Genomic DNA, 17,766 nt, shown 5'->3' on the forward strand with positions numbered 1-17,766 from the left:
AAAAGCTGCATACCATCACAGAGACCCTGGTGAAACCGTGCCATGGAAATGGCCGAGCTGATGTGTGGTAAAGATGCACAACTAAAAATAGCACACATCCCCCATACAACACCATTCACGACCGAATCAAGGACATGTCAGAGGACATACGCAAACAAGTAGTGGAGCAAGTCAAGAAAAGTCTGGTAAAACTGGCTTGCAGTTGGATGAATCAACTGCCTCAAATTGCGCACAGCTTCTCATTTTTGCTCGATATGTGCATGAGAATCAAGTCAAAGAAGAATTTCTCTTTTGTGAACTCCTGAAAGAAACAACCAAGGCAGCAGACATTATGGCTACGATGAATGATTTTTTTCTTTTTTTCTAGCCTTTCCTGGGACCTTGTAGGAGCTATTTGTACTGATGGTGCTCCTGCTATGCTGGGGAAATATTCAGAGTTTTACTGCTCTCGTCAAAAAGGTGAATCCAAATGTGATCTCTAGTCATTGTATTCTTCATCAACATGCTTTGGCATCAAAAACTCCTCCCTCTTATTTGATAGACCCAGGCCGCCAACTTGATCAGAGCAAGGGCATTGAAACACTGCGTGTTCAAAGCGCTGTGCGAAGGAAGAGGTTGGGTCTGAACACGCTGTACTTCTGCTTCACACAGAAGTACGCTGGTTATCCAGACAAAAAGTTCTGACAAGAGTATTTGAACTTTGAGATTAATTGAAATGTTTCTGCATGAAAATGGATTAATTCTGCTTCAGTGTTTCATAGGTCCGAACTTTGCGGGTTGTTTGCCATCCCTCGCAGATGTGTTCACAATTCTAAACTCGTTGAACATTTCAGTCCAAACTCGTTGAACATTTCAGTCCCAGGTGAAGAAGTACTATCTGGGAGGACAAAGAAGTTAAATTGACTTGCATGTGGCGCTCTCGAAAATGTCGCCTAGAATTAAAATGTTGGTTGATAGTAAGCAGCAGCACTGTTTGCACTAATAAGTTTGGGCATGTTTTGCCATTTGACATCAAGTGGTGTTTTTTTGTACAACTTTTTATGTGCATTGAATAAATGAACCTTGTTTAAAACGAAGAACTCTTTGTATGAGTATCTTGCTGTTTTTATAATACCCGAGTACACATAGTTTGAGTAATCACTAAACCTTTTTTTTTTTTACTTTTATCATCTGGGTCCTCTGGTCGTACTAGCCCCTCGCACTACCGAGAACGCCGCTCTCCATCGCCCATCCCCCACAGAGTCACTTTTCTCCTGGCTGCTCTTTATTCCTCTGCAGCTCGGCGCGGGGAAACAGGACGTTCTGGCCCCTGTCTGGTTTAGATACAACGTCCAACCCACGTTTTGAAAAGAAATGCTTAAAAATAGTGAATAAATAAATAAAAATCAACCCTCTCAGAGCGTAAGGTACTATCTCTGATTTGCCTCGTGGTATGGCTTCAAGTCCCTCATTGATAGCAATGCCTCGTGTTAGAGGCCGTACGCTGAAGCCATGGCTCCTTCCCTGAAAAGCAGCTTTCCCCTGAGCAGCGCACAAGCAAAACAGTGCCTGTGCGCGGGGGTACACTGGCACGCGCGTTTTGGAGCGAGCGGTTAGGAGTCAAGGAGATCTCTTTCAAATCATGGAAGTGGAGAGCAACTCTTGACTATAACAAACTCAGCATAACGGCTGTGGGCAGGGCTGGGGGACCCTCGAGTCACTTGGTCACTCTGCTCCTGGAGGCCTGAGCCCACCCCGAGCCAAGTGCCCCGGAGCCGCCGGGCCGCAGCCCCAACACCCGCCCGCGCCAGCTTCCCCGACCGCGTGGCGCGTTATGGCGGCTACAGTCGTATTTAAAAGCTCTCAGCCCAGACGGGCGTCCACCGCACCCACTCGGCTGCCGGCCGCGCAGCGCCTCCCAGCCAATGAACGCCGGCATGGAAAGATTAAGCGCCCGCCTCCTCCCTGGTCCCGCCCCCGCCCTGCCGGCACGGGGGGCGTGGCCTGGGCAAAGGCGCGCCTGCGCCGTGCGCGGGACACGCGGTACAGGAGCGGCCGTGCAGGAGCGCGGAGCTCCGCCCCAGGGGGCGTGGCCTAGGCGGGGTGCGCGGGACCCGCTGTGCGGGCGCGGAGGAGCGCGGCGCTGCGGCCGGGGGCAGCGGCGGGGGAGGCGCAGCTCCGCTCCGGGCTCGGGCAGGGGCTCGAGATGCGCCCGGGGAGGCAGCGCGGAGCCGCCCGCCCGCCCACACGGCGCTGCACGTGCCCCGAGCCGGCATGCGGGAGCCCCGGGGCCGCCTGCTCCTTCCCTCCCCACCCCGGCCCCAGAACAGCCGGGACCCGCCTTCTCAGCGCCTCCTGGATGCTTAGTGCTACCTTTTACACGTGGCTATTCACTAATTACCGTACGTTTACATAGTGCTAATTAACGTTCATGTTGCTTACTATTCTAATTATTTCTCATTCTAGTGGTGCACGATCATCATGACGTTAATAAGATGATTTTTAAAATTATTATCATGACATGAATGAAATGATTTTTAAAATCCGTTGGGCGTGCACAACGCGCTCTGCACATCCAGCTTCCTTTAAACCAGTTGCGTGGGCGCTAGAAACCCTGGGCTGGGCATCAGCTAATCGCTATTATTGCGGTACTGCTATGTCATAATTATTCTTGATATAGTATTGTAATTACTGTGACTGGCTATGTAGTACTCCTGTTTTTGAGAGCCGGTGTGTTTACTGCACTCGATGGAGGTGAATGACTTTTCTTTTCTCCTCCCCTTTTCTTCAGTTAACTCTGAGTCCGGGTCACCCGCTGCAATTCGCCCTCCGTGCGTTTCTTGGTTGTGTTGGGGTGAGTTTCTGGGGAGGTAAAAATCCTTTTTAAAAATAAATAAATAAATCTCAGGCTGCTTTTTTGGGTGCTGGGGAGACGCCCAAAGCTGTCTGCGGGGCCCCGGCTCCTCCATCCCGCCCACCAGGCTGAAGGTGGTTGCTTATTCCCAGTTCCTTTTTCAAAGCAAATCTAGACCAAATCAAAGCTTGTTGTTAATGAATTACACAATTTTGAATAGAGAAATTTATTTTTAAATTTTTATCATTGCATATTTGCTAATTAATATGCAAAATAATATTCTTCATCAAGGACAGAGCCCTAAATAAAGGTCAGATTAGGATGGGATTGTGGGGCAAAATACATCTCGGGCCACCCCAAACTGCCTGTTGGCGCCACAGGGGACTGTCAGAGCACCTTGACCACAGCGTTGCCCGGCCCAAAGTGCGGTTTGGCCGTGCTTGCTGCCAGCTGACACCCCCTGCCCCTGTACTAAATATATGGGCACGAATGGGTGCCAGGATCATGTCACCCCAGCCAAATACCTGCCCAGCCTCCTCTTGAAGACGCCCAAGGTAGGAGAGCACCACCTCCCTTGGGAGCCCATTGCAGAGCCTGGCAGCCCTAAGAGTAAAGTAATGTTTCCTGCTGTCCAACAGTTTGAAGGTGTTATTCCTAGTAACCTTGGGGGGTACAGAGCCTCCCCCAATTCTCTGGTCCCCCCTGGGGAGTTTGTAAACTGCCAGCAGATCCCCCCTCAGCCTTCTCTTGTAGAGGCTGAATAGGTTGAGACCTTCTAACTTGTCTCTGTAGGGCCTGCCTTGCTTCCCTATGAAAAGTGGAGATGCTGGGGATTGAACCCAGGACCTCATACATGCAAAGCATGCGCTCTACCACTGAGCTACATCCCCCTTCAGCAGTCTAAGCCATCCCCTGGCTGTCCTGCCCGACTGAAGACACGGTTTGGCTGTGCCAGGCCATGAACTGGCAGCCCCCACAAATACTGTCCTAAGTATATGGGCTTGAATAAGGAACTGGGTTTTGGGCTGGGTTGACGACAGGAAATCCTCTTCGGGCCACCCCACACCATGCCTCTGGCACTGGATACTATCCCACACCCCCCAACCAGAGTCTCACCTGGCCCAAAGTGCAGTTTTTGCGTGCCAAGCTGCCAACTGCCAGCCCCCCATGCCCACTGTACTCAGTACATGGACCCGAATAAGGACCTGGTTTTGGGCTGGGGTTATGGCTGGAAATACTGTTTGGGCCAGTTCCCCCATCCCCACTGTACTAAGTATACAGGCTCAAGGAAGGAATTCCTTGTGGGCTGGGGTTAGGGATGGAAATCCTTGGGCCACCCCACACCATGCCTCTATGGCACCGGGGGACTCTCCCGGACACCACTGACCAGTCTGGCCCAGACCAGAGCGTGGTTTCTTCATGCCAGGCTGCCAACTAACAGACCCCCATTCCCATGGTACTAAGTATACACACTTGACTAAGGACCCCGCATTTGAGATTACAGACTGCTGGGATTACAGACTGAATTGATGACCAGTGTCTTGCCTGGCCCAGATGGTATGCGGTGGCCCAAAATGGATTTCCAGCCATAATCCCAGCTGTTACCAGATTTGCCTGTCACTTTGATGAGGTGTGTGTGTGGGTGGAGGGGGTGGAAATAGAAAAAGTCCTTTGTAAATCCAGCAAGCTGGGTGCCAGGGCTCCCTCGGGACCACAGAGCTGGCAGGCAACACAGCCCCAAAGCCAATTCCTTATTCAAGCCCAGATACTTAGTACAGTGCCTGGGGGGCTGTCAGATGGATGCCTGGCATGAACAAACTTACTTCAGGATGTGTAATTCATTAATAAGAAGCTTTTATTGGGTCTAGATTAGCTTTGAAAAGGGAACCGAGACTAAGGAATAAGGAACTGGGAATAAGCAGCCAACTTCAGCCTCATTCCCGTGTTGGCATGGCTGGCATGATGGGTCTTCATTTATTTTTAACTTTGGTTGTAAACAAGTCGTAGCAGCACCAAATCCATCTTTAAATTTTAAAAAAAGCATAATCTGGGTAGCTGACTTTGATTTCCTCCAGCCGGTGGTCAGAAAGAATAAAAACCCTCATTTGTCAAAATTTGCCTCTTTATTAGCTGGAGTTCGGGGCTGTTTATTCTGGATTTGATCTTTTATTATTATGATTATTATTGTGATGATTACTGGTATTATTAGTATTATTCTTTTCTTTCTCCTCCCCACCCCCACCGGTCCTGAGTTATTTCAGCTCTGCCCAGAGAGCACATGATGGGGCAATGGCCCCCTCCCCTCCTTCCCTCGCAACCACATAACCGGCCTTCCTAATGGCTAGAGGCAAGAAGGGGATTGCTGCTGGGTCCTGCTCAGTCATCAGAGACAAGATTGCTCGTGGCTGGTCTGTCCGTCCCCTGTACCTCCCGCGGCCCGAGAGCAGAGGAGGGCTCTTCTCCCTGCCCTCCATGCAGCTACAGCCAGGTAGCTCTTTCCCTCTGTGAACTGGGTGCTGGGAGTGGTGCTCCAGTGGTGCAGAAAATGCCATCCCCTGCCTCTAGCATGACTTGAAACCAAAAGTCCCATGGAAGCCAGTGACGGCGAACCTTTATGGGGTTTTATTTTCTTTTTTCCAATCCTCTTCCTTTTACAACGAGGTGTCTATGAAACGGCATCTTGACATTTTCTCTTAACTTTTTAATCCTGAGCCATTTTGGTTGTGGCCAGCCTCAAGGCACTCATGCTTACAAAATCAAATGGAGATGCGCAGAACTGAGACAGGTTTTCCTGTAGATTGTCTGAAGAGGCTTCATCTTCTGTTAAGTGCACTGACGGCATCTGTCTTGGGGCGGTGGATTGTTCTTGGTGCTGTGTATTGAGCTGGTCCCTGAGGGAATCATGATTAATTGGTAACTGGTAACAGCCAGGCCTGCAGTGATCCCAGGTCCCATGCCTCAAAACAGCCACAGTTGCACGAGCACCCATGTCACGAGTTTTGCCTGTCAGCAGCCAGAGGTGCAGGCCCCTGAGCCCAGAAGCCCTGCATCGATCTCCTTGCCAGCTGGCAGGCCTCGTGGCCGCAGCAGGGGCCACCATCGCTGCAGCTGTCACCCCTGCTGCGCCTCAACACACACACTGTCACCCATGGCACGAGTTTTGCCTGTCAGCAGCTTGAGGTGCAGTTCCCCCAAAACCCTGCACCGATCTTGAAACTTGGCATGCTTCATGCTCTCACACAGGCTGACTAGTGACTATAATGGACTACAGATCCCAGATCTACTCTAAGCAGGATTACCTCTATAGTCACATCCACAGCTGCCCCATTCAGGCCATGGAAAGCTGTCTGTGCACCAGGCATGGCAGGATCGGCGCTGGGACAGTTGGCTGTGCCGACCTCAGAGAATGGGAGAGCTTTGCATCTCCCTGGGTGATTATAGGATCATATTTCTGAACACAGATGTACTTTTGGGGCATCCAGAAGCAAAGACACACGTTTTAATGAGATGGAAAGTGGGTCAAACCTGTTTCAAAGGGAGTGTAGAGAGAGTGTCTGATCTTATGGGGAAGGGATGTTGACTGTCACCAGGAAGACTTCTTACATGAGCTCTGTACAAAGGGAAACAGCAACGGAGAAGAGGTGGTGGGAGGTAGCCAGCAAAATCAGTGACATTTAGGAGGCAGCACTGCAGTACTTGGACATACCAAGTAGTTATTTCATCTCGGTGAGCAATTTTAATTCATTTTCAGCAAAATCTTAAAAACTTGAAGACCTGGACTTCTTCACCTGTGACATCACAAACCTGAAGGATTGCAGGGAAAGGATTTTTGAGCTGCTTCAGGAGATCACCTACCTAGATTGATTTGATCAGGAAGGTAATGAGGCCCCGAACTCAGAAGATGAACATGATGAGGGTGACGTCTCTAAACATGCAGTCATTAGTTATGCCATTCAGTCAGTATCTAAATACAAAATTGAGACTAAAGTGACTGTGGAAGTGCTGGAGCACAAATCAGCTACGTGTGTCAGGTGAAGGGCAGTATCACATACTGCTCCTATTGGGTAATGCGGGGTGGGGGGCAATGCACTTGCAAGGAATGTAGTCGTGGATGCTGTGCATGGTTAAAGGAGAGCTGCACTTAGGAAAACATGAGTACACATCTTTACACTGAGATATAACTATATAACAGCAGTTACTGCTGGTACTAAAAGCTGCTTCTTTTTTTTTTTTTGTACCCATCAACTCATATTTGATGCTGTGGCACATTCAGTTCTGTGTTTTCTCTTCCTATAGAAAGAGGAAAAAGAGGGATGTTACTTCTAGTCCTGCCTTTTTCTAAAGATTTCTGGAGAAGGTTTTGTAGCTGAATTGAGTCAGATTTCAGAAGCTCATTTAAGATGAGTTTACAAACAAGCCTTTGAGGTTTAAGCAAAGCTGTAAGGAATTAATTTACCTGCCTTTCAGAAGGGGATGAGGAGGATGAAGCAGATGAAGATGAAGCTGGTCCACCAGGAGAATACAAAGAAGATGAAGATGAAGACGATGGAGGTTAAGATTTGGGGAGAGTGAAGAGGAGGAAGAAGCTGTCCTTTCATACCTGATGACAGACAAGATCCAGGTAGGACTTACCCTATTCTACTATAAGGCTCAGGATTTTCTTGACACTGTCCAGCTATAAATGTGTAATAAGTTAAACGTGTATAAGCAGAATCATGTAAATCCACTATCATATGTGTGCAATAGAGTACTTTAGAGAGAGACATTTTACTATCAAAGAAGTGCGTTACAGTAGGGGAACCACCGCTGTTTGGTATTCTCCGTTATCTTGCTCAAAATGAAATGCTGCAAGATTCATTACTTCACGGCCTTGTAGAATTAGTGTCATTCTGCACCAGATCACCAAGTCAGATTTTGAGGAAAACATGGCCGAAACAAATCCACCTGCCCTACCAGGATGCTCACAAGTGCCTGGGGCGCTTCAGCCTTGAGAGCCATGCCCTCACCATGCAGATCTGCAGGCTGTCAGGTGTGGGGCTGGGGCTTCCAGGCAGGGGGGAGAGGGTGAGTATGGAGGAGCTAGGGCCTGAGGGTGCAGGGGGCTGATCAGGATGTGAGGGCTGAGGCAAAGGGGAAACAGGCTGGGAATCCAGGAGTGAGGGCTGGCCACTGAGGAAGAAGTCAGGGAGAGGCTGGAGCTGTGGCCCTGGGAGCGCCGTGGGTCTGGCCATGCAGGGGAGAGCTGGGGCGGGGAGCGGAGACTTGCCCTGGGTGGGAGCGCATTGCCCTTGCCCTGGGTGGGAGCACAGGACGTTGAGCTGCTGTTAGTGGAGGGAGGTGGGTGGGAAGTTGGATCCTGGCATTTTGGGGAAGGAGGAGGGATTGGACGCTCCTTTCACCCCACTTATCTCAGGGCCCTTTTCTTTCCTACCCGGGGGGCAGACAGCCCGTGTGATGTTTGCTGAGCTGACCTGCAGGGAGGCTGATGGACCCAGGGGATGGGAACGGGGCTGTGTCGGGTTCGCTGCTCTGGGAAGGAAGCGCGTTAGAGCAGAGCAGGCGTGAGGACCAGGACTTGCAGGTTGTGCCCTGCTCTGGCTCTTCGAAAGGAGTGCTGTCCAGCATGCCATAGTGAGGGGCATGGTTTGGGGGGACTCCTGGGTCCTGTTTCTAGCTGAGGGAAGGGGGTAGGTGGAAGGGGTGGGAGGAAGGCTCTGTGGCTCAGGACTCCTGGCTTCTTTTGGGGATCTGTCACTTCCCCAGAATGAACCCACAAATCATCTGTGCGTTGAGTCAGTTGATCCCTTGGGTGATGCTGTCAGCACGTACATGGAAGTGAGTGGAAGCAGCGCGGTGGGAGGTGTCCACTGCCCTGGTCAGAGGAGGCCGGGGTTGGGGGAATACTGGGCCCATGGATTGGATTGAAGGGTGGATGGCGATACTGGGCTGGGGTGGCCTCATGGGTCCCATCTGTCAGGCAGAGGAAGGTAGTAATAGGTGCGTGGGTCAGATCCAGGCTGGCATGGATGGGGTTCCTGTCTGGGGCTGCAGGGAAGCGGAAGGGTTACTTGGCTGGGGGTGGGCCCGTGGGTCCCACGGGAGGGTTTGTATACTACAAGCAGTGCCCTCCTGCCAGGGTCTCCGTTGGGTCCCAGTCGTGCCCTTCACTGCCCAGCCCTGTCCTGGCAGTGGCTGATGGGGAAAATGTGGGGTCTTTCCAGTCTCCTTAAGTATGGAAATGGCCTCTGCTTTGCCTCCCACTCCGCTCATGCTTTGCCTCCTGTCTCCTCTTCACAGCGGTGATCAACGTGAGCCATGATGCACGACTGATCACGCAGACCAGCTGCCAGCTCTGGGTGGTGGAGGAGCAGTCCATCAGCCACATCAACGGCGACTTCGACTGCAAGCGGGAGGTGCTGGAGGCCTCGGGCCAGGTCAGCATTAACTGGCCCCGGGAGTGACCTTGCTGTGGGGAGGCTCCTCGAGGACCTGCCCATCCCCTCTCAGAGACCTGCCTGCACAGCTTCATGTGCACCCACACCCAAAGGACTCTGTGTAGAGGGGGAGGGCCACAGGCATGGTTGCAGGATGAACTTTGAAGATGTGTTTTGGGGGCTAATGCAAGACATGTTATATTTTTAGAGCTGTTCTTCTACACCTGCTGCTTTCCCAGGAGAGAGAGACTTAATTTATATGAATGGGAGGGAGGGGGTTGTACTGGAATGGTCTGTTTTAGGCAGGAGTGAGGGCTGTCCTTGTCCCATTGCTGGGTTCCCTGCCCCCAGTCTGGAGAATGGCTTGAGCCTTGTTTTGCTTCCACCCAAGAGGATTATATTAAAATATAATAGAGGAAAAGTGGCTCGTGGTGGGTTTTATTCTGAAGGGGTAGGAGTGGGGCTTCACAGTACTGGCAGGAGGGACACCCCTGAGATTGCAGTGGACAGACAGACTGGGCTGAGGCATGGGGATGGAAAGAGCTTCCCTGTAAGACACGTGGCTTGTCCCATCATACACAATGATGGCTGAAAGGGACCTCAAGAGGTCACCTGGCTAGTCCAACCCCCTGCTTACAACAGGTCCACCCACAGCTATATCACCCCAGCCAAAGCTTTCTCTACCGAGGCCTTAACCTCCAAGGATGTAGATCCCACAGCCTCTCTGGTTAACCTACTCTAGTGTTTTACTACTCTCCATGTGAGGAGGCAAGGCCCTACGGGGGCCTTGCCTGATCCCCAAATCTGATCTGAGAAGTTGGCCAAGTGTCTCTTGGAAGAACAAATGCTAAAAAGGATTGTGGGGGAGAAGCCTCGAGTGTCAAACACAAGCCTGGAGAGCACCTCCTGCAGCTCCCCGCTAAGCCTTGCACCAGGGCAGAAATTGAGGCCCCCATAGTGACAGAGGGAGGGAGCTGGGCAGGGCTGGGGCTGCTGCCCAGCCAGGGCTGTGTGTGGCCCCAGTCGGAGCAGGATGGAGCCCGGGGGCAGGGGGGCTGTAGGGGGACTGGTTCCCTGCTGCTGAATGTGCTCCTGGGGAGGACATGGGGGGGCACGTGCCTTCCAGATTTGTGCGTAGGGTGGGTGTGGATGCAGGCTGGAGCTGACTCCCCACCTTGCTGCCCTCTCTCATGCCTCCTCAAGCATACACACACCCCTTTTCCTCCTCATGCACACGTGCGTACAGCCCTGTGCCTCCCCACACAAGCACACACATACCCCTTTGCCTCCTCAGACATACATGCACACGCGCACGTGCACACATGCACGTACGCATACCTGTGCCTCTCACGCATACACATACATACACGCACCTGTGCCTCCTCACATGTAGACACACACATGCGCACACACATGCCTATTCTCACATGTGCACACTTGCACCCCTGTGCCTTCTATGACATGCACTTACACATACACACACCCCTGTGCTTCCACACATGCACTCACACAGATACTGCCTGTGCCAGCTTGCACACACATGCGCACACACACCCCTGTGCCTCCTCTCACACACACACATGCATCACTGTGCCTCCTCCCACACATGTGCAGGAGCAGCAGCATGGGGCAGTGGGGGGCAGCGGGGATCGCCCCTGCCCAGCAGCACCCAGTCAGCACTGGGGCTTTTCTTTAAAGTACTGAGCCGGGGGCGGGGGAGGAGGCAGCCATGTGGGGGGCAGCCATGGTGGGGCTGGGGGAGCAGGTGTGGGGTGGGGTGGTACTGGGAAAGCAGGAAGGTTGTGGGGGTTGGCAGGGGTCCCCCCATGGTCCCCTCCCCCAGCCCCCGCCGTCCCCTGCCCCTAGTACTTACCAGTTCGGAGTCAGCTGCAGCTCCCTGCTGCAGCCACCGGGGACTGCCCGAATCATCAAAGCTCTCCAAATCTTTTCTGAAGATTCGGAGAGCTTTGGCTTGATTTGGACCTTTCAGTCGGTCCCCTGATTCGATTTGGATTCGGAGATTTGGCCATTGAATTGGGCCAAATCTCCTCTGAATCGAATCACCACCCGAAGCTTCGCACAGCCCTACTGCTCGGCTGGGTGGTCATAACACAGAGGAGAGAGCACGGGGAAGGCAGGATGCTGCTCGGTCTGTTTTAGAGTTGTCTATTCCAGCATTTTCGCTAAGGCCACTTGATTTGCCCCGAGATGATTTCTGGAGAAGTAATATTATGAGAGGAAAGGGCCATGCTGGCTGCCCCAGAGACAGCAATAGAGTTAAAGCTCCCCCAACCCAATATGCCTTAAATGTGCATCTCCTCCCAGGTCCTTTAAGGGACAAGTACTGGTCGGGAAGACCCCCTTGGGCCGAGGACAGGCCAAGCACCAGTGCTGTTGCAGTAGCTCTCTCTGTACCCCTGTGCCCAGGAGATCCATCTGGGCCCTTGCAGTTGAGCCATCTCGGACAAGGATGGTGCCTGGGATCCACAGGTGCAAGGTGATTAATGGCATCTAATGACCGGGGAGGGATTAGCATCCCCCGGGCCCTGCAGAGCACACCCCTGCAGAGGGAAGGCATTTCCGATACAGGCTGGGCCTGGCACACACGTATTCATTAGAGCTGTCACGGCAGGGGGACGATGGTCTCTGACTTCCCCCGGCAGGTCCCCAGGCAGCCCTTGCCCTGGTAACATCTGAATTCCTCTGTGCTTGCACTTCCTGACTTCTTGAATACTCTCGCTCCTCCTGCCAAGCTCAGCCGGGAGCCGCTGGCCCCTGTGGGCAGGGAGCAGGGGCAGAGTTGCGTGAAGGGGCTGATCTCAGCTCTGGGGGGCTCAGAGAGACTCCGCGGGTCTGAGCCAGAGACCTGTTTGCCTGGGGAAGCCGCACTGGTCTGGATCCCACCGTGGCCTGGGCGCTGCTCCTCCTCGTGCTGCTCACACACTGCTTGGGTACCCCAAAGGGGAGGGTCAGCCACGTCCTGGGCTTTATGAATCCCTGGTTCTCTTCCCACAGGTGTTTTTTCCAGTTTCTTGCCTTTTGGTCCTGTCCTGTCTGCCACAAAACCAGAGGCTCAGTGCGGATACGGGATTAATTCCTGTCATTCTTCCAGGTTCCCTCTCGCATCCCCACTGACTCAAGTGCCCGCAAAGTCCGTGACTCTGGGCAGCACTGCCAGTCTCTCTCGGACACTGAGCGGTGAGCACAGGCACTACTGTGTCCACTGGGACCAACAAAACCAGGGCCAGGCCCCACAATTTCTCTGGCACATCTAGGGGATCGAAGGGAATGGAGTCCCAGACCGATTCACCGTTTCCAACTCCAGCGCCATACGCTGTTTAACCACCACCAATGTCCCTGGGGAAGATGAGGCCATTTCCAGGTGTGGTGCAGATTACAAGATTGGAGGTAGTTATGGGTATGTCAGCGTGACACAGTCAGAAGAGGAACTGAGACAAAAACCTCCCTTGGGCTCGACGGGGCTCTGTGTGGCTTGGATCTGTGCTCCATGAGGAGTTTGCATGTCAGCAAGCTCTGCTAGCCCCTCGAGTAGCCACTCGCAGTCTAACAGGCCCTTCCTTCCTTGTCCTGCTCTGTCATCGTACTCTTGGACAGGCACAGCAGCTTTTCACTGTTTCCTGCCTAGCAGCTCTCTGCCCTTGACTGTCAACATATATTCCTCCTCTTCTCTTTGTGTAGAAAGGACTAGAGGTTCAGAGACACCTTTCCACACCCACTATTAGCAAACGAAGGATGGGAATGCGTGATACACAAACCCAGCACAGATTCAGGAAACATCTCCAAAATGTGTGGTTGCAGCCTTCTCCCCTCTGATTCCTTGACAGATGTGTGGTGCCCCCTTCAGAGGAAATCCCTTTCTTTAAGCAAAGAGCTACCCACACACCCATTGATGAGGAAGGACAATCCCAGCTCCGGATTAAAGACTGCAGAGTGTCATCCCTAATCACACATAATCCCATTTGTATCCAGCCTTCGTCCCACATCCCTGCTCAGAGGTTAAGACAAGGGAAAGGAATTCTCGTTTGGGAAGAAACGAATGACCTCTCCTCTTTTACTGTCCTCCTCGTGCTGCCTGCTGGGTCCCATCTTGTCCTGCTCTGTCATTGCATCCTTTGCCCAGGGGCAAAACAACTTGTCAGTGCTTCCCCTTAGCAGTTCTCTGCTGTACATGGTGGACGCTCATTCATCCCCTCCTCTGGTGCTTGCCGAGGTCTGTATGCTTGGGAGCCCCTCTGCTCACCCAGCGTTCAGAAGCTCAGGGTGGCATCTCGGGTCGAGGCAGCAGCAGCCAGGGAGCAGGGAGCAGATTTGCGTGAAGGAACAGATCTCAGGTCCGGGAGTCAGAGAGAGACTTGGAGGGTCCCAGCGAGAAACTTCCTCGGCTCAGGAAGCTGTCCCAGTCTGGATTCCCACCATAACCCCTCTCCTCCTTGTGCTGCTCACGTGCTGCTCGGGTAACTCATCAAAGGCCGTGCGCTGCAGATTACTTTTGCAGACCTGCCTGGGATGAACAGAGAAATGGGGAGCCCGCTGTACGAGAGGAGAGTAAAGGAACTGCCTTGTCCTGCCTTGTGAGAAGCAGACCGAGAGCGGAGGTGACTGCTCTCTGCGATTACATCCGAGAGAGCCAAGAGCCATGCAGAAGAAAAGGAGAGTGCCAGCTCCAGAAAAAGTGAGTAAATAGGAGTCCCACATAGACACAGGCTGACGCTGAGAAGAAGGACTGTAACCATCAGAGCAGGAGGCTCTGGAGCAGGTCAGGTAGGACTCCTTCCCTGGAGGTGTCAGATGGCAAACGGGGAAGTAACAAAAACTTCCTTCTTGTTCTGCAATGAAGTTTAAACCCCCAAAAAGAAAGCTACATACGCATTTCAATTGACCTAGCAGCTACAGGGAACAAAAGGCTAAATATGCATCTCAAGAGAAACTTGTAAAAGATACAGAAACATGTCCTGTACGTGACAAACACTTCTCCCAACTAACATGCTAAGGGGTAGGGCGTTCAAAATGTCTGAACCATTCAATGTGTGTCTGGAGTTTGAACAACAAACCCTCACCTGTACAAGCTACTGCAAATGTGCCCAGTTGATATACAGATACCCCACGACAGGTTTGGTGACACCTCTAAGTATCCTGTCCAACTGCTCAGACCTATGCACAAGTTTTACACCTAGACAAAGCAAGAACAGGAGCCAGCAATTACTAGTTATGATATGATCAACACCCTTTTCTCCCTGTTTGTCTGGACTCTAAGTGGCCAACTATCAAGAAAAAATGCTTTGAAGTTATACAATGAAACAGTATAAGAACTAACAGAATTTGCCAGCAAAGTGTGCGCTGCAGGAGAAGCAGAGAGAGATCATTGCTATATCGCACCCAGCGTAACCAGCACCGGATCCTGCGTGGGGAAAGCTGCACAACTGGACCAGCTTCCTTCGCCGGCATTGGTGAGAGAACGCTGTTGCTGCTGAATATGTACTAGGACTTTGTGGATTAGCTCCTTTTATTTTGGGAAGGAGTCTTTTTCTGTCATTTGGTTTGATAAGCTTGATTGCGGTATTGTTATTAAAGCCTTTCTGCTATTGAACAACTGGGTGTTGTGGCAATTCTTGGGGCACTAGGTTTAAAACCCTGCTTTCTAAATGCAACAGTAGTAATTCTCTCTTTACCCGTGGTGTGCAGGTACCCATCTGGTTCCCAGAGATCAAGCCATCTGGGACACGTATGGTGCCTGGGATCCCACAGGGCGCCTCTCTCTACGTGCAAGGGGATCGATGGCTTCTGAAATGGAGCCTGCTGCCGCATTCGAAGGAGAGCAGCCCAGCAGCCTTGGCATCGCATGTCTGTAGTGTCCCCATGTTTCAACATGGTTGTGCGAGCCCTTTCACTAAAACTCCTTCAACAAGGTTTAGTTACAGAGCCCCTGTTGCCATTTCAAAGCCCAGGATGCTGAATACATGAGACATTGCTGGTGTTTTATTTAGAGTGGCTCTTGAGAGCCTCTCTAATTCAAATCCTTCCTCCCCCACCACTCCATCATCCCAGGGCACATATAAAGATGCCCAGGAGTCATCACATATGCACTCAGGTCTGAGAGAACTGGTAGACTCCAGGGCCATGAAGTCTGAAATGGAAAACCAAAGCCAGTTCATCCCAAAGACCAGAGCAAATAACGCTCCTGTTGGCCCCATTTGAATGAGCCGTCTCAAGTCCTCTTCCTTCAAAGATGGCATTTCCTAAATTCCTTCTTGCACCAGCGTGTCTCCCTTGCTCTCACCACTGCGAAGGGCTGGGGTACATCCCCTTTCTGGGATCATGTTGGGGTCCATGCTGGAGCTTTGCCTCTGGGATTTTTTCCTACCAGGAATAGGTGTGAGTTTGGCCACTTGTTTCTTATTTTGTATTTATTAATGTATTAGATTTAAATGGTGCCTCTCCCAAAAAGGACTTCAGGCAACTTACATAAGGAGGAAAAATCCTCCCGTGCTCCACAGGACAGCGCAGGGCTGGGACCAGCGCTCTATGCAATGCAGTTTTGCGAGTCAACAAAGCAATGGGTCTTGTCTCGTCTTGCTCTGCCATTACATCCTTTGCTGAGAGGCAACGCAGCTGCTTCCCTTTATCAGTTCTCTGCTCTCCATCGTGGACACTTGTTCGTTCCCTCCTCGCTTGCTTGCCAAGGGCTGTAGGTCGGGAGCCCCTCAGCTCTCCCAGCATTCACACCCCCAGGATGGCTTGGAGTCATACACAAGTGTCTCCCAGGTGAAGGAATCATCTCCATTAGACGCTGTGCCAAACCAAGCCTTGCTTCCATTCAGGTCCCCACAGATGCATGTACCCTTCTCCGCAGAGCGAGAGAGCTTTCTATAAGCAAATCCCTGGAGCCCATTAATGGGGACATAACATCAGAGCAACAGCTCCATGGGGAGGCATGAAGTTTCATGTCAGATCGGACATGCTTCTGTTCTGACTCCCTCTCTGAACCACTTCTCTGCCCACAGTTGGTTTAAAGGGAGGTAAAATGGGTGGGCATGGGGTGCTGCATGGCCCTGGAATGGCAAATTGTTTCTAAGCCAAGAAAAAACCAGTTAAAACACACAGTGGTGCCCTGAGCTGTACACCTGTGCAACACACCTCTGTGAGAGCTCGTCCTGATGGAGAATGGGCTGTGGTTGGCCAAGGTTTTGGGAGTCTGGGCTTGAATTCAGTGCAAAGATGCAGGAAAGAAGCAGGTAGATCTTACTCTGTGGGTAGTCTTTGGGGAGTGGATAGCCTCTGGATAATGCATGCATCTGGCTAACCAGCTCTTGCATTGTGTGTCCTAATACCAGAGTTTGTTCCTATTTTCACAGTAACATGGAGGCATTGGTGGTAGTTTTAGGAGTAAGAGGGGGGAAGGACTGGCAGCGGCAGCCAGTGACTGGGGGCAGATTTGCACGAAGGGGCTGATCTCAGCGGTGGGGATTGAACAGATGAGAAGAGGGTCCCAGCCACAAACCCGCTTGGCTGGGGAAGCCGAGCTAGTCTGGATTCCTGCCATGGCCTGGGCCCCGCTCCTCCTCGTGCTGCTCATGTACTGCTCGGGTAACCCATAAAACACTGCTGCAAATGTCTGCATTGCTTTGCTTAATTAAGTTTAATTGTTTCATGCCTTTATTCTCTTGCAATGTGCTGCATAATAGAGGTGTAATTATGATAATAGATTAATGGCTGTCATCCTTCCAGGTTCCTTCTCGCAGCCCACCCTGACACAGGCGCCCTCAGAGTCTGTCCCTGGGAAACACCATTAAACTCCCCTGCACGCTGAGCAGTCAGTACAGGAGTTACAGTGTTGGTTGTACCAACAGAGACCTGACCAGGCCCTGCGATTTCTACGGTACGGTTTAGGTAGCAAAGGGGATGGAGCCTCAGATCAATTCGCTGGCTACAGCTCCGGTGCCATTCGCTATCTAACCATCACCAACGCCCAAGCAGACGATGAGGCCACTTACTGGTGTGGTGTAGATGATAGCATTAGTGGCAATTTCGGGTTTCACAGTGCCACTGTGACAAAACCCTCCCCTGCCCTCCCTGCAGCTGTGCTCACATCAGAGCTGGGCTCCAGGCAGAGCTTCAAGTGTCCACAAAGGAGCTGTATCTGGATCCTGGCATGCAGCTTCTCACTCCTCCCAGGGCCCATCATGACCTAGTCTGGGACTAGGGACTGGTAATTCAGACAGAGATGTCCTGTGCTGCCAAAGCCAATGCTGACTGTCATTCATGAAGAGTTTCTTGCCGCCCTGGCTTTGTCTCATAGACACTGCTTTCTAGCCATCATGGTGTGGGTGCAGACAGATGTAGCATTTGAAGCATTTCCCCGTACACGTGTACACTTCAAAACCAGGGTGTTTCTGACGTGAACAGAGGTATGACCCCTGTTGTGCCTCCCAGATGGAGAGTTTGAAGTTGCTCGGTCTCCCTGCAGTGACTTGCTCTCTG

At 51.9% G+C, this 17,766-nt stretch overlaps 1 long non-coding RNA gene and 1 other non-coding gene across 2 annotated transcripts; one reads left to right on the top strand and one right to left on the bottom strand.

The window, feature by feature from the left end:
- The first annotated feature begins 1,922 nt into the window (after positions 1-1,922).
- Positions 1,923-9,677, top strand: LOC132248776 (uncharacterized). The gene is made up of 3 exons (XR_009460156.1): positions 1,923-6,710; positions 7,301-7,454; positions 9,131-9,677. It is a non-coding gene; the product is annotated as an uncharacterized LOC132248776 (long non-coding RNA).
- On the bottom strand, positions 3,652-3,723 carry TRNAA-UGC (transfer RNA alanine (anticodon UGC)). The gene has a single exon. It is a non-coding gene; the product is annotated as a tRNA-Ala (tRNA).
- Positions 9,678-17,766: the final 8,089 nt, after the last annotated feature.

This window comes from Alligator mississippiensis, chromosome 1 (assembly GCF_030867095.1).
Source record: "Alligator mississippiensis isolate rAllMis1 chromosome 1, rAllMis1, whole genome shotgun sequence".
Classification (NCBI taxonomy): domain Eukaryota; kingdom Metazoa; phylum Chordata; order Crocodylia; family Alligatoridae; genus Alligator; species Alligator mississippiensis.